Consider the following 12644-nt stretch of genomic DNA (forward strand, 5'->3'; position numbering starts at 1 on the left):
CACAGGGATATTGGCTCGGTGCTCTGTGACAGCCTGGAGGGGTGGGATAGGGAGGGTGGGAGGGAGGGAGACGCAAGAGGGAAGAGATATGGGAACATATGTATATGTATAACTGATTCACTTTGTTATAAAGCAGAAACTAACACACCATTGTAAAGTAATTATACCCCAAAAAATATGTTAAAAAAAAAAAAAAAAAAAAAAAAAGAAGAAGGGATTACAAAGTCCACAAGTCACAGGCACAGCTTCAAAAATGGTCAGGGGCTTACCTGGTGGAGCAGCGGTTGAGAGTCCGCCTGCTGATGCAGGGGACACGGGTTCGTGCCCCGGTCTGGGAAGATCCCACATGCCGTGGAGCGGCTGGGCCCGTGAGCCATGGCTGCTGAGCCTGCGTGTCCAGAGCCTGTGCTCCGCAATGGGAGAGGCCACAACAGTGAGAGGCCCACGTACCGCAAAAAAAAAAAAAAAAAAAGGTCAGAAAAGAAGACAAAGCTGCCAGCATAATTTCCCCTTGACCGGCCGTCTCCTGAAGTGGGGGCCACACCGTGACTGATGGCCCAGCACTTCTTGGCTCTGTCGACTTTCCTGTTAATAGGTCTTCTCCAGGGGCAGGCAGCAGGGGATTTCTCCCATCCTGCCTGCCCCTGGCTTGAGCCTTGACCATAGCAGCCCTTCCTCATGTCTTCAGCTGAACACTGAGCTGGCATTGCCTCCCTGACACACTCAGCGCTGTCGTCCTTCTAGCTGAGCAATTCTGAGCACTGAACTTCTGCATCCAAAGGGGGGTAGGGCGGACACCCATTCTGCAGCCACTGCGTCAGCCAGCTTACAGCTTTTCCTGACCTTCTGTGGCTTCCCTCTCATAGGAACAGGTCACACAGATCCACCTGGAGCTCACGTATGGCAGTTCACAGGTGGCTAGTCCAGAGCAAGTCTGTGTGAATTCGTAACCTCCTAAGACTCTGATCTTTAGTGACTGTGGACTCTCTCCAGCTTTTCTCAGGGCAGCACCGAGTATTACAACTATCACCAAACAGTTTTCTTTACAACAATAGTGTCCTTTGAGAGGCTTGATAATATGTTACAAGGGGTGAGGGGAGTGTCTGTTATTAAATGAGTTTGGAAAACTCTGCCTCCATAACCTTTATTGGAGATTCACAATTCACATCAGAATATACAAGCGTCTGTGAAATCCTCCCATAAGGAAACCTGCTTAGATGGGCTGCATCCAGTGTTTTGCACTTGCTTATAAGGCCCCAGCTCACCCCTATGTTCTCCAGAACACCTATGGACCTCATATTGGACACTGATGTTCTAATGAACAAAGCTTGGAAATCTCAGTGGCCTGAGAATGAGTAGATGAGGGTAATCATCTAGTGATGCCTCCAGCCAGCCTTACACAAGTCTCTTCACCTCTCTAGGCCTCAGTTTCTTCATCAGTAAAATGGGGGTTAGATTAAGGCTATTTTCAAACTAATCCTGAGGGAAGTTTAAAGTGTCTATGGCCCTACCTCACGAGCTTCCTCAAGGGGTGAAGTGGAGGAGAGGTCAGCTTGGAGCCCTCCAGATCCCCTCCTCACAACTGGCTGAGCTTTGCTGAAAGCTGTTTTATGTATAATAAATTGTCCTTCTCAGAGAACCTTCAGAAACACCTTTTGGAAGAGAAGGCAGTGGGAAAGGGATAGAGGAGGGGAGGAACAGTGTGAGGATATAGATTGCTATCTTGTTGCCCTGGCTCCTGTACTACTGTCTCACTCTCCTAGTCTGGACATTGGTTCACTACTCCCATCCCAACTCCTCTGTCATCCAAAGGCTGGATATGACATGGTCTGACACCCCTGTTACCACCAGCAAACTTCTATTTCTCAAGGTGAGGCATATGGACTAGATGCTTATTAAAATGCAGATTCCTGGGCTCTACCTCAGATCTACTGAATCAGAATAGGGGAGAGCAGGACCTGAGAATCTTCATTTTAACAAAGGCTCCAGCTGATTCGCAGGGACTCTGAAGTTTCAGATCCACTGCCCAGACCTTGGGAGCTGGTAAGTTTCCACCATGCTAGGCATTTGATCCCCTCCCTCCACTGATGAGGGTTACTTCTCTGGCAGGTGCTAGACAGACAAGGGGTTTCTTATTTGTTCTAGTGGAACTTGTAACACAAAGTAAAAAAAACCAACAAAACAATAGAACAAATAAACCAATTTTCCTCATAAACAGGAAAAAACACACAGAATTCCCAGATGAATACTGGAAGGTACAGCTAGGAATCAAAGTTCTGAAAAGACACTCACCCTTCCTTAATGGGGACATGCTTCTTCATCCGCTCACCTCACTCCTGATGGACTTCTTGTCCTGCCAATGCTCCTTTGCCTTCTGGATTGTGGTTCTGAAAGCTTGATGTGCCTCAGAATCGCCTGGAGGGCTTGTTCAAACAAAGATTTCTGGGCCCACCCACAGAGTTCTGATGCAGGGAGTCAGGGGCAGGGCCTGAGAATCTGCCTTTTCACAAGTTCCAAGTGCGGCTGCTGGCCGGAGTCCCCATTTCAAACGGCACGTCCCTTATGAGCTACTTAACCTCTTTATGCCTCAGGTGCTGCCTCTATAAACTGGGGATAAGAACATCTACTTCACTGGGTTCTTGTGAGGATTAAATTAGTTACTCCTCAAAAAGTACTTAGAACAGTTTCTGTAATTGTTAAGCCCTCGGTAAATGTGGGCCATAATCCCAGAGAGAGGGTTGCAGTAAGGAAGCACTCTGCTAATAAAATCTTCCACACCTGCTTTATAGAACTCAAGCAGTCCTGCAAAATGAGTCCCTTTCTCCTTGCGCCCATCACATCATTTCAAGCTAGATTAAAAATAACAAAAACTAAAATTTATTGAGTACTCGCTATGTGCTAGGAATACTAAGCAATTTACATGTATTCTTTCTGTCACCTTCACAATAATCCTGTGAAATGGGGCTGTAATCCCACTTGTGCAAATAAGGAGAATGAGGCTGCAAGAGTACCTAAATTTTGTAAGTATCTTGCTCTGTCTCACAACCTGTGAGTGGCAAAACTGGGATTTGAACCCCCTAAACCCACGACTGCAAAGCCCATGCCCTTCACCATCCCAGACGTAGCAAATAGGTTTCATCCTCCATCATCCCATCTGCTAACAGCTGCCTGGGGAAAAGCATTCTGAGGCATAAATATCCTGACTTAAGGCGAAGGATTGCTAGAATTGATTAGAAACGTCTAGCTGCCATGCAAACTGGTGGGGGTGGGGAGGATGTCAAAACGTAGACCAGATATTTGCTGCCCCTGCACTTTGCTATGACAACACAGATGGTGGTAAATGTTTCCTAATTGTATTGAAGATTATATTTAAATACACACAACTCAGGTGGATGCTCTCAGGAGCTGCTAATGATTTCAGATCTGTAGTCCAGCTCCCCTGCCCACTGTAATTTAATTCACATTGTATTTCAGTGCACACCGATGAAGGCAAATAGTTGTGTGACTAAGCCTCATCTGTAGATGATCCAAAACCATCTGTCTTCGGTTTTAGAGTTCCAGCAGGGATACGGTGCTTTAAAATTGTCATTAGACTATCTGACATGATTGATATTCTAGCCAGTTTTTGGATAGTATGCAAGGATTTAAACGGGAAAGAAATAATATTCCATCTTCAGGTAAAACTTGAAGAAACAAAGCTTTAACCTCCTGAACCTGATTCCTGATTCTGTCAACGTATTTTCCGACTATCTTAAGCCCGGCGTTCTCAATGCATGGGAAAATTGACATCAGGACATTTGTTAGAAAGCAGATTTCCAGTTCCTAGCCTGGGAGATTCTAATCCAGACTGTGAGGGGTGGAGCTGGGCAACTGCACTTTAAACAGGTACGACAGGTCTTAGGACTACACCTGGGAAGCCTTACCTTAAGCAATGCTATAGAACGGCAGTTCCCACTGTTTTTCAACAGGAGGAAAAAACCTTTTCTATTCAAAACATTTCTTAGACATCACTTGATAGCAGCTGAGAAAACAAAGGATGGCAAAAAACTACAATTCATTTTGTAGTGATTATAGATAAACATGTATATGTTTACCACAGTAGTGTGCAAATAGATATTTGAGAGTGAGAAGGAACTATGTGCAAGAGATTGTGTTTAATTCATCTATATGCAATGTTTGATGCACATATAAAATTTAAATCTTTTGCAGATAACTCTGCAAACCTTTCCTCCACCCCTCTCCTAACCCTGCCTGCCTACAGAGGACCACAGGCCAAGGTGAGAAACCACTGACTCCAGTTTTAATTCCTACCCATTCTAGCACAGTTGTCCCTTGGCAGGTAGATGGGCCACCACTCACCTGAGGAGAGAAGAAAAGTCACATTCGTGGAGCACTTACGTGACAAGTGTAGATCCATATAGCTGCTATACATACAATTCCTTCTTCCATCATCTGCATCAACACAGTCAAAACCCAAGTTTGATTAATAAATTCTCATTTTACTGTAAAATCAGATGTCTCCATCTCTTAAATCTCAATTCCAGTTTCTATGGTTTTTATGTCTAAAACTCACATTTGTAAATAATATTGAATCAGAAAAAGGTGTTGGGTAACTACTGTGAGAAAAGCGCTATACTGAGGACCATAAAGACTTCGTTAAAAATCAGCTTGGGTTGAATACTGGGGATTCTCATCATTAAAGAAATGTTCGTTTGGATATTTTTGGATGGTTCCTATTCTGTTTGTCAAATTCAAAACTCTTCTCAACTTTAGAAATGGAGAACTAGGAAGACAGGATTGTCTTTCCTTAATAAAGAGTTCCTGGGTTCTAACACATGTGGCTTAAATAAGATTATGATCCCAATTGCCTTTTGCTTAAACTCACATTCAAATTAGCTGGGGATCCCTGAGAAATCCCGGCATAGACGGTGGAAGGTGCTGGGCTAGAATTCAAAATTCACAGAGAAAATCTATGAAGCACACGTGGACAATAAGAAACGATGAATATATGTAAAGACAAAGACACCATAAGTATCAGTAACCAGAAAGTTTTTGCCCAGTGTCTGTCGTGGCTGGCACTGAAGGACTGGCTGGACATTACAGGTTTGTTTGATATTGTCGTAAATGGTAACAATGAGGAATTGGACTGTGGTAAAAACCCAAACTTAGTAACACAAGGACAAAAGCACTCAGAAAGTTGTCTTAATCGATTCAGTTCTGATCGTTTCTGGCTAGGCTATGCTCAGATTTAAAACCATCATGCTCATAGATGATTGAGCTGTAGTTCATTAAGAAATGCTTGAAGGGCGATGAGAAAGGAGAAAATGAGAACTGCTTCATTGGGAGAATTTTTTTTAATGCTATTTGTCTTCATGACGCCAAGGAGAAGCACAAGGAGATTCAGCAGCCACATTTAGTTTGTGATGACCTTTCACCTCTGTTGATCTCTGACCCAGCTGCTTCAATCACACAGACGTGGCAGCTCAACAAGGAGATGTTTAAGGAGACAGTTTTCCTTTGTAGTGCAGTGGGAGGGAAAGAGGTTGAGGAGAAAATCTCTCCAGCAAAACAAATTGCCTCTGTGCTTTAGCTGACAAAGGGTTAACAGACCATCAGGTCCAGTTTCTGCTCAGCAGTTTAATTGCTGCAGGCCAGGGAAGCATTGGAGGGAGAGAGGGCCATTACTGGGGACCTCATTTTTCAAACACCTGTCAGAAAGCTAGGCCACGGCATGGATTTGATACAGAAACCAGGAATTGGGTCTCTTTCCCAAATTCAAATGACTTGGGTCCTATTGACTTGTTCCTCAGCAGGAATTCTCTAGCTGTTAGCTACTAGGGTCCTTTTATCTGTGAATAGATTGTTTCCCCAAAGAGGCACACCATAGAGAGGGAGAGGGAGAGGGAGAGAGAGAGAGAGAGGAAGAGAGAGAGAGGGAGAGGAAGAGAGAGGAAGAGAGAGGAAGAGGGAGAGAGAGGGAGAGAGAGAGGGAGAGAGAGAGAGGAAGAGAGAGAGGGAGAGAGAGAGAGAGAGGAAGAGGAAGAGAGAGGAAGAGAGAGGAAGAGGGAGAGAGAGGGAGAGAGAGAGGGAGAGAGAGAGAGGAAGAGAGAGAGAGACAGAGAGGGAGAGAGACAGAGACAGAGAGAGAGGGAGAGAGAGAGGGAGAGGGGGGAGGGGAGGGGGAGGGGGAGGGAGAGAGTGATTTTTAAAGCAGGGTTCCCAAAGCTTAGGATACATCAGAACCACCTGGAGGACTTTTTAAAACAGGCAGTAGTCAGGCCACACTGTTAGATTTGTGTCAGTAGATCTGGGTGGGACCCAGAAATTTGCACCTCTAGTAATCCCAACGTGATGCTGCTGCTGCTGGTCTTAGGACCACTTTGTGAGAACTGGTGTTCTAAAATACACTTTCCACTGTCTTCTGTGGGCCTTAATAATTACACTTACATACACACACACCCCCCAGGATAATAAAATGTTACATATTTTAAGTTATAAAAATGCCAAATATTATCATTATTAATAATAGCTACTTTGAGTACCCACTGTGCGCCAGTGCTATTAATTCTCCAAGGCAGGTATTACTGCCCATTTTACCAACTAAGGCCTGACCCAGCCCAAATCCAACTCCTAAGCCTATGCACTTAACTTCTTCAATACTTTCTTAACAAGTAATAAAATGAGTCAAAATTAACCAACGTGCAAGTATTTTTAATCAACGTATTTTCTACATTTTAATAGCATACATACCTGTATTAACTCTAAGTGGAAGAGTATACTTTTCTATATATCACTTAAAGCTAAAAAAAGGAATATCCAAGGACTATTGCAAAATCAACCAGCCAACAAAGGTGTACTGAGTTCTTCCTGATACTTGACGACCACAGGACAAGCCAGCTTCCTGACCTAATGCACCTGAAACAATCAGGAAATAGTCTAAGATTAGCGTAAATGTCGAACATGAGTGCCGCCAGATTATTTTTTCTGCCTTGACAGATAGTAGTAAGTGCAAAAGATAACGTGGCACCCAAACAATGTCTTAGAGCAGCGGTTCTTAAGCTTTCCCCAGTGTCAGAGTCACCTGGAGAGCTTGTCGAAACTCACACAGCTGCCTCCCAGTTTCGGATTTAGCAGGACTGGTGGGAAGCCCAAGAATTTGCATTGCTAACCATTTCTCAAGTGATGCTGAATCTGCTGGTGCAGGGACTACACTTGAAGAACCACTGTTCTAAAACAAGCCTTGCTGGATTCTGATCCAATTTTTGGGCACTGATTCAGCAGACATTGCTGGAGTGCCTACCATGTGTAAAGCTTCTTTCTAGCTCTGAGGATAAAGCTGTAAACCAAACAGACAAAAATCTCTGCCCTCGGGCTTCCCTGGTGGCACAGTGGTTGGGAGTCCGCCTGCCGATGCGGGGGGCGCGGGTTCGTGCCCCGGTCCGGGAGGATCCCACGTGCTGCGGAGCGGCTGGGTCCGTGAGCCATGGCCACTGAGCCTGCGCGTCCGGAGCCTGTGCTCCGCAACAGGAGAGGCCACCACAGTGAGAGGCCCGCATACTGCAAAAAAAAAAAAAAATCTCTGCCCTCAAGGAGCTATTTAGGAAGGATGGCTGACAGGAAATAATAAGTACATAATGTAACAAGGGATTCTTTGAATCCCTTGTTACAAATGGGCAGATAGAGGACTCTGTCTTAGTGTGTTCACCTCTCTGAGGAGATAATATCCATCAGAACAAACCAGTGTAGACATCTAGGTGAAGAGAGTTCCAAAGAGGAAGTACAAAGGGCCCTGAGACAGAAATGTGCTCAGTGTGTTCAAAGAAAGGAGACTAGTGGCAGAAGGGGCGTGTGCAAGAGGAGAGTGGTAGATGAGATTCAGATTTAATAGGAATCTGCATTTTTAAAAAGGAGATTGTAATACACATACAGGTTTGGAAATGACTTCTCAGGTGCAATTATTTCTAAAGCTCATCCAACTTTTTCTGTTTCTCATCAACACTATTTTGGTGTGAGATCTGAGAGTAGACATGTTCCCTGCAGCAGAAAACGAAGAATGCATCCTCATAGGGAAAGGTTTATTAGGCATGCCCAGGGACTGAGCTTTGCATGATTTTTATTCAAAAAAATCGTTTCTCTCTCCTAAACAAGAGTCTGAGTCAAGCTTACATACTGAATGTGCAAATGGCGGAAATAACTGAATCCAAAGAGGAAAGGGAAGCTCTTGGTGACAGACAAGATATGGAGGGCAAAGGAAGGAACGAATAGATATGCAAATGAGGATTTAGAGAAGGAAAGGAATTTACATGGGGATGACAACAGGTCTGGTTCTATACCTAAGTCTATGTGAATCTAATGGAAGTGCGTGTGTGTGCGCACGCATGTGCACACATGCGCTAAGAAGTAGGGGTGATAATAAAACTTGGGGAATAGGTCATGGCTGTTTGCAAACAGGTGATAAATGAAGCCTCCTAATTAAGTAAGTTCCCTGAAGAAGTGAGCGTGGAGGGTGGAGAACAGAAGGTGGGAACTCAGTCCTGGTGAGGAGAGATGACCATGGGAGGAAGAAGAGAGAAAGAATCAACAGCAGAGTACAAGAAAAGTGCAACAGCCTACCAGCCTATTACCCTAAATTACTGTGTCTGACAGAACTGCAGTAAACACAAAATGGGCAAAGGTCAGTTCTTCTGTCCTTCAAGCATATGGGTATGTAACCAGCTGGTTTGTAAAAGGGAGCTCGTATTATGGAGAACACTTTATCCCATAAATAAGTCAGACTCAATTATTTTATATCAAAACAGTATCTTCGCTTTTAACGAGCACAACTGCCAATACCCCAGAGTCACACATTATGAATCACTATTTGCTCCTTCCTACACTTTCTAATTTCCTGCTAAGGAGACAGGGCTGAGTGGGGTCGTTAATCTGAATTAGAAATACTGTGACCTGCTCTGCATTTTGCTTGCTAACACTGTGGCAGATCTGGATCTATGGGGTGTTTACTTTCCATTCAGTTCTGAGGAAGAGGGGGGGCAGACATGCAGGAGACGCTGAGCTAGTTTTAACTTTTAAGCCTTTTTTTTTTTTTTTGCGGTACGCGGGCCTCTCACTGTTGTGGCCTCTCCTGCTGCGGAGCACGGGCTCCGGACGCGCAGGCTCCGGACACGCAGGCTCAGCGGCCATGGCTCACGGGCCCAGCCGCTCCGCGGCTGGTGGGTTCTTCCCAGACCGGGGCACGAACCTGTGTCCCCTGCATCGGCAGGCGGACTCTCAACCACTGCGCCACCAGGGAAGCCCTCTTTTAAGCCCTTTTAAATTCCAGATACCATTTGGGCATCTCACTTTGGGCTTTGAAATCACTGCTGTCATTTCAATGCTTTTACTGGAAATGTCATCAAATGACAAGCTTTGCTCAGCCTCTGTCTGGAATTCTAGAAGGTTCACCTAAGCAGCCTAAAATAACATGCTGGCTTTATTAGAAACGGGGAAACGTGTGTATTTTTCTGGCTGAATTGATGTGACTCAGTGGATATTTCACTGCTGATGCCATGGAGGGAAGAATCTGTATGAGGCAGGGGCACCTGCAGGCAGTTGGTTCAATAAGTCTCTCTCACCACTGCCTCCTTACTTCAGAGGAAATACAATGAATGGCCCTTGGAAAAACATAACTGCAAAGCCATCATTTACAGCTTTCAGATATTTATTTCACTTGCAATAACTGCTTACTGTGTGGGCTAGGAAAATACACAGAGAGAAAACTCAAGTTTTTAATTCACCTTCTTGTTTAGAACTCTGGTAAGAATTTTGATGGAATTACTGGGGCTGATGGGAGTTGAGAATTCTCTTCAGAACTACGCCAGCCTTGTTCTCCCAAAGCACCTGGACCAGAGTCGCAGATGATAGCAGACACCTAGTGCAGCAAACTTTGGTCGAAAGATGCCAGTGCCTTTCTTGACCTACCCAATCTGGCTCTACCCCCTAACTGGTCACAGCCCTTACTGCTAACAGTACTACTAAGGGAAATTCATTAGAAATAGAAGTGGGTTTCAAAAGGGCTGGATGAATTCCCAGCAGGCATGTCTGTTAGGGTGTCTGCAGGTACAGACACTGAGATCAACAAGAATGGCTGCATTCCCTCAAGTCACTTCGGACGTCTCTCCCAGACTCTGAAAGCAGAGACTGAAGGAACTGTGGGTTTGAGCTAAGAGTCATTCATTTGTCTGTCCTGGCCACTGGGCCCTACCACCCCATTCCAGTGTCCTTGGAAGCTGGGAGGATGGGAGCCTCACATTTTCTTCACAGCTTAAGCATGAAAAATGTTCCCTTTCTGACTCATCCCCTGCCCCCCACACGGCCGTCCATGGTCCTGGGTGGGTAGGTCCCTGAAACAGGCCCATCCACAGCTTCACCCTGACCCCCTTGGGCTGGCCAACATCCCAGTGCCCACTATACATACCGCACTTCCTCCTGAGAGACCCAGAGGTGACTGTAGCCAACTTGCTTTGGAGCCTTGGGCTTTGGGGGTTTTGTGGATGCTCTAGGGCTATGGAAAACTTGAGTAATTTTCTGTGGTCACAACCCCAGGGTCCCCAGTCAGTGTAATTATAAGTCAATCACTTCCCGTCCAATTCTGGCTTCTCTTCCCTTTGGGCAGGTAAAATCATTACCATGGCTCCCTTCTCCCCTCAGTCAGACATCTGTACAGGCCATTTACCTCATGCCTCATGAATCTTCTCAACTGAATGTTATTTGGGGGGTTGTACTTTTTTATTGAACTCAGAACAGCAGAAGGCCTGTCATCGATCTCGCTGCCCTCCACAGCCCAGGGCGGCCTTCTGTTTCCCTAAGTGCAAGGGCCAGGCAGACGATCCGCAGGAAGAAACCTTTCTGATGCACAGCCCTGGAGGGCTCCCCAACCTGCAGCCCTCAGGAGATGCCCCCGGGGTGTAATGAGGCCAAAGGAAGCAACGCTCTCTCCACAAGGGAGGCACTGAGGGCAGGACGGGGAAAGAGGAAGCTTTATGTGTATTGAGAAATGTGAGGCAGAACCCCTTGCAAAGAGGTCCAAACCTCCCTCACTACAGTAACTAGAAGAAAGAAAGAGAGAGAGAGAGAGGGACAGAGGGAGAGAGGGAGAGAGGGAGGGAGGGAGGAAGGGGAGGAGGGAGGGAGAAAGGAAGGAAGGAAGGAAGGAAAGAAGGAAGGAGGGAGGGAGAAGAAAGAAAACGCCTTCTTGAGTCAAGTAAAGCAGTTCCAGATACAGGCTGGTTATTTATGAGTTACTTTTGTTAAGCCAGAATCCAGTGGGCTGTTTAAATGCTCCCCAGGACACCTCCTAATTGCCCTTCCCCTCCCTGCTCCATCAATGATCCCACCAAACAAACCCACAGAAGGTGTTCGTATTAAGACTTTTCATGATGTAGAAGGAGTTCCTACTTTGGCCTAAACCCAACCCACAGAGCTCAGATCCAGGGAGTCTCTATCCCTGAAATGCCCCACCATCTCTGAAACCTTAAAATTCCCTGAGTGATATGCATTTCCAAGGTTCCAAGTTTGCAGTTTCCCTTTTCTGAGGGCATGGATTTTGCATTTGAACTTGGAGCCAGATTCACTGTCCATTCCTGCCCCAACAGCACGTACTTCAAAGGCCTTGTTGCGTTTTTACTTATGTCGTTTAACCGCTGTCAGCATTTCCACAATCATTTCTTATGTTCCTTCCTCTAGCATTTTCCAACTTAACAGCGATTCCCTACAGAGGATGTCAATATAGCAGCATAAAGTGGTAGGAGAGTATGGTTGTAGAGTCTGGGGGACCTGAGTTCAGATCCCAAGTCAGCAACTTAGAAGCTGTGTGTCTTTGGGCAAGTTACTCAACCTCCTTAAATTCCAGTGTTTTCATGAATAAAATAGGGGTGATAATGGTACCTAACTCTTGGAATAGCTGTGAGGATTAAATAAAATAATGAACAAAAATAGTTTTCCTGGGTCTGGAGCAGCACTGCCCAGTAGATATATATTTTGAGCCGTGTATATAATTTTAAATTTTGTAGTAGTTTCCTTTTTTAAAAAAGGAAGACAGTTGAACTTAACTTTATGTATATGTTACGAAATATTACCATTCTAAACAGCATCAATATAAAATATATAAATGAGATATCTTTAAATTCCTTTTATCATACTAAATCTTTGAAATCTTATGTGTATTTTATACATCTCAATACAGACTAGCCACCTGCCAAGTGCTTGTGGGTAGTGGCTATAATATGGGGCAGCACAGGTCTGAAACATGGTAAATATTAGGTAAAGGCAAGTTCCCTTCACTAAGACTCTGTCTTTCCATGCCTTGGGGTTTAGAGATATTTGGAAATGAACTCTGAGATCACCTTCAGCCCCAGTGCTGAAAGGATGTTTCTGAGTGTCAGTGTTGGTCTTTTCCTACAGGAGGACAGGCAAGGACTTGGTGCCCAGTCCCCTGTGCACAGGTAGAGAGTTCTGTGGATTCTCAGTTCTATTATCCTGCCAAACAGGAAGATGATTCTGCCGTCCTGATTTCCTGGAACCCAACACCTCAGATTTGCAGAAGTCCTCAGTGGTTTAGCCCAATCTCTTATCAGATATATGAGCACCTTATACAATGCCCATGCTAC

Source organism: Tursiops truncatus, chromosome 14 (assembly GCF_011762595.2).
Source record: "Tursiops truncatus isolate mTurTru1 chromosome 14, mTurTru1.mat.Y, whole genome shotgun sequence".
In the NCBI taxonomy this organism is placed as follows: Eukaryota; Metazoa; Chordata; class Mammalia; order Artiodactyla; family Delphinidae; genus Tursiops; species Tursiops truncatus.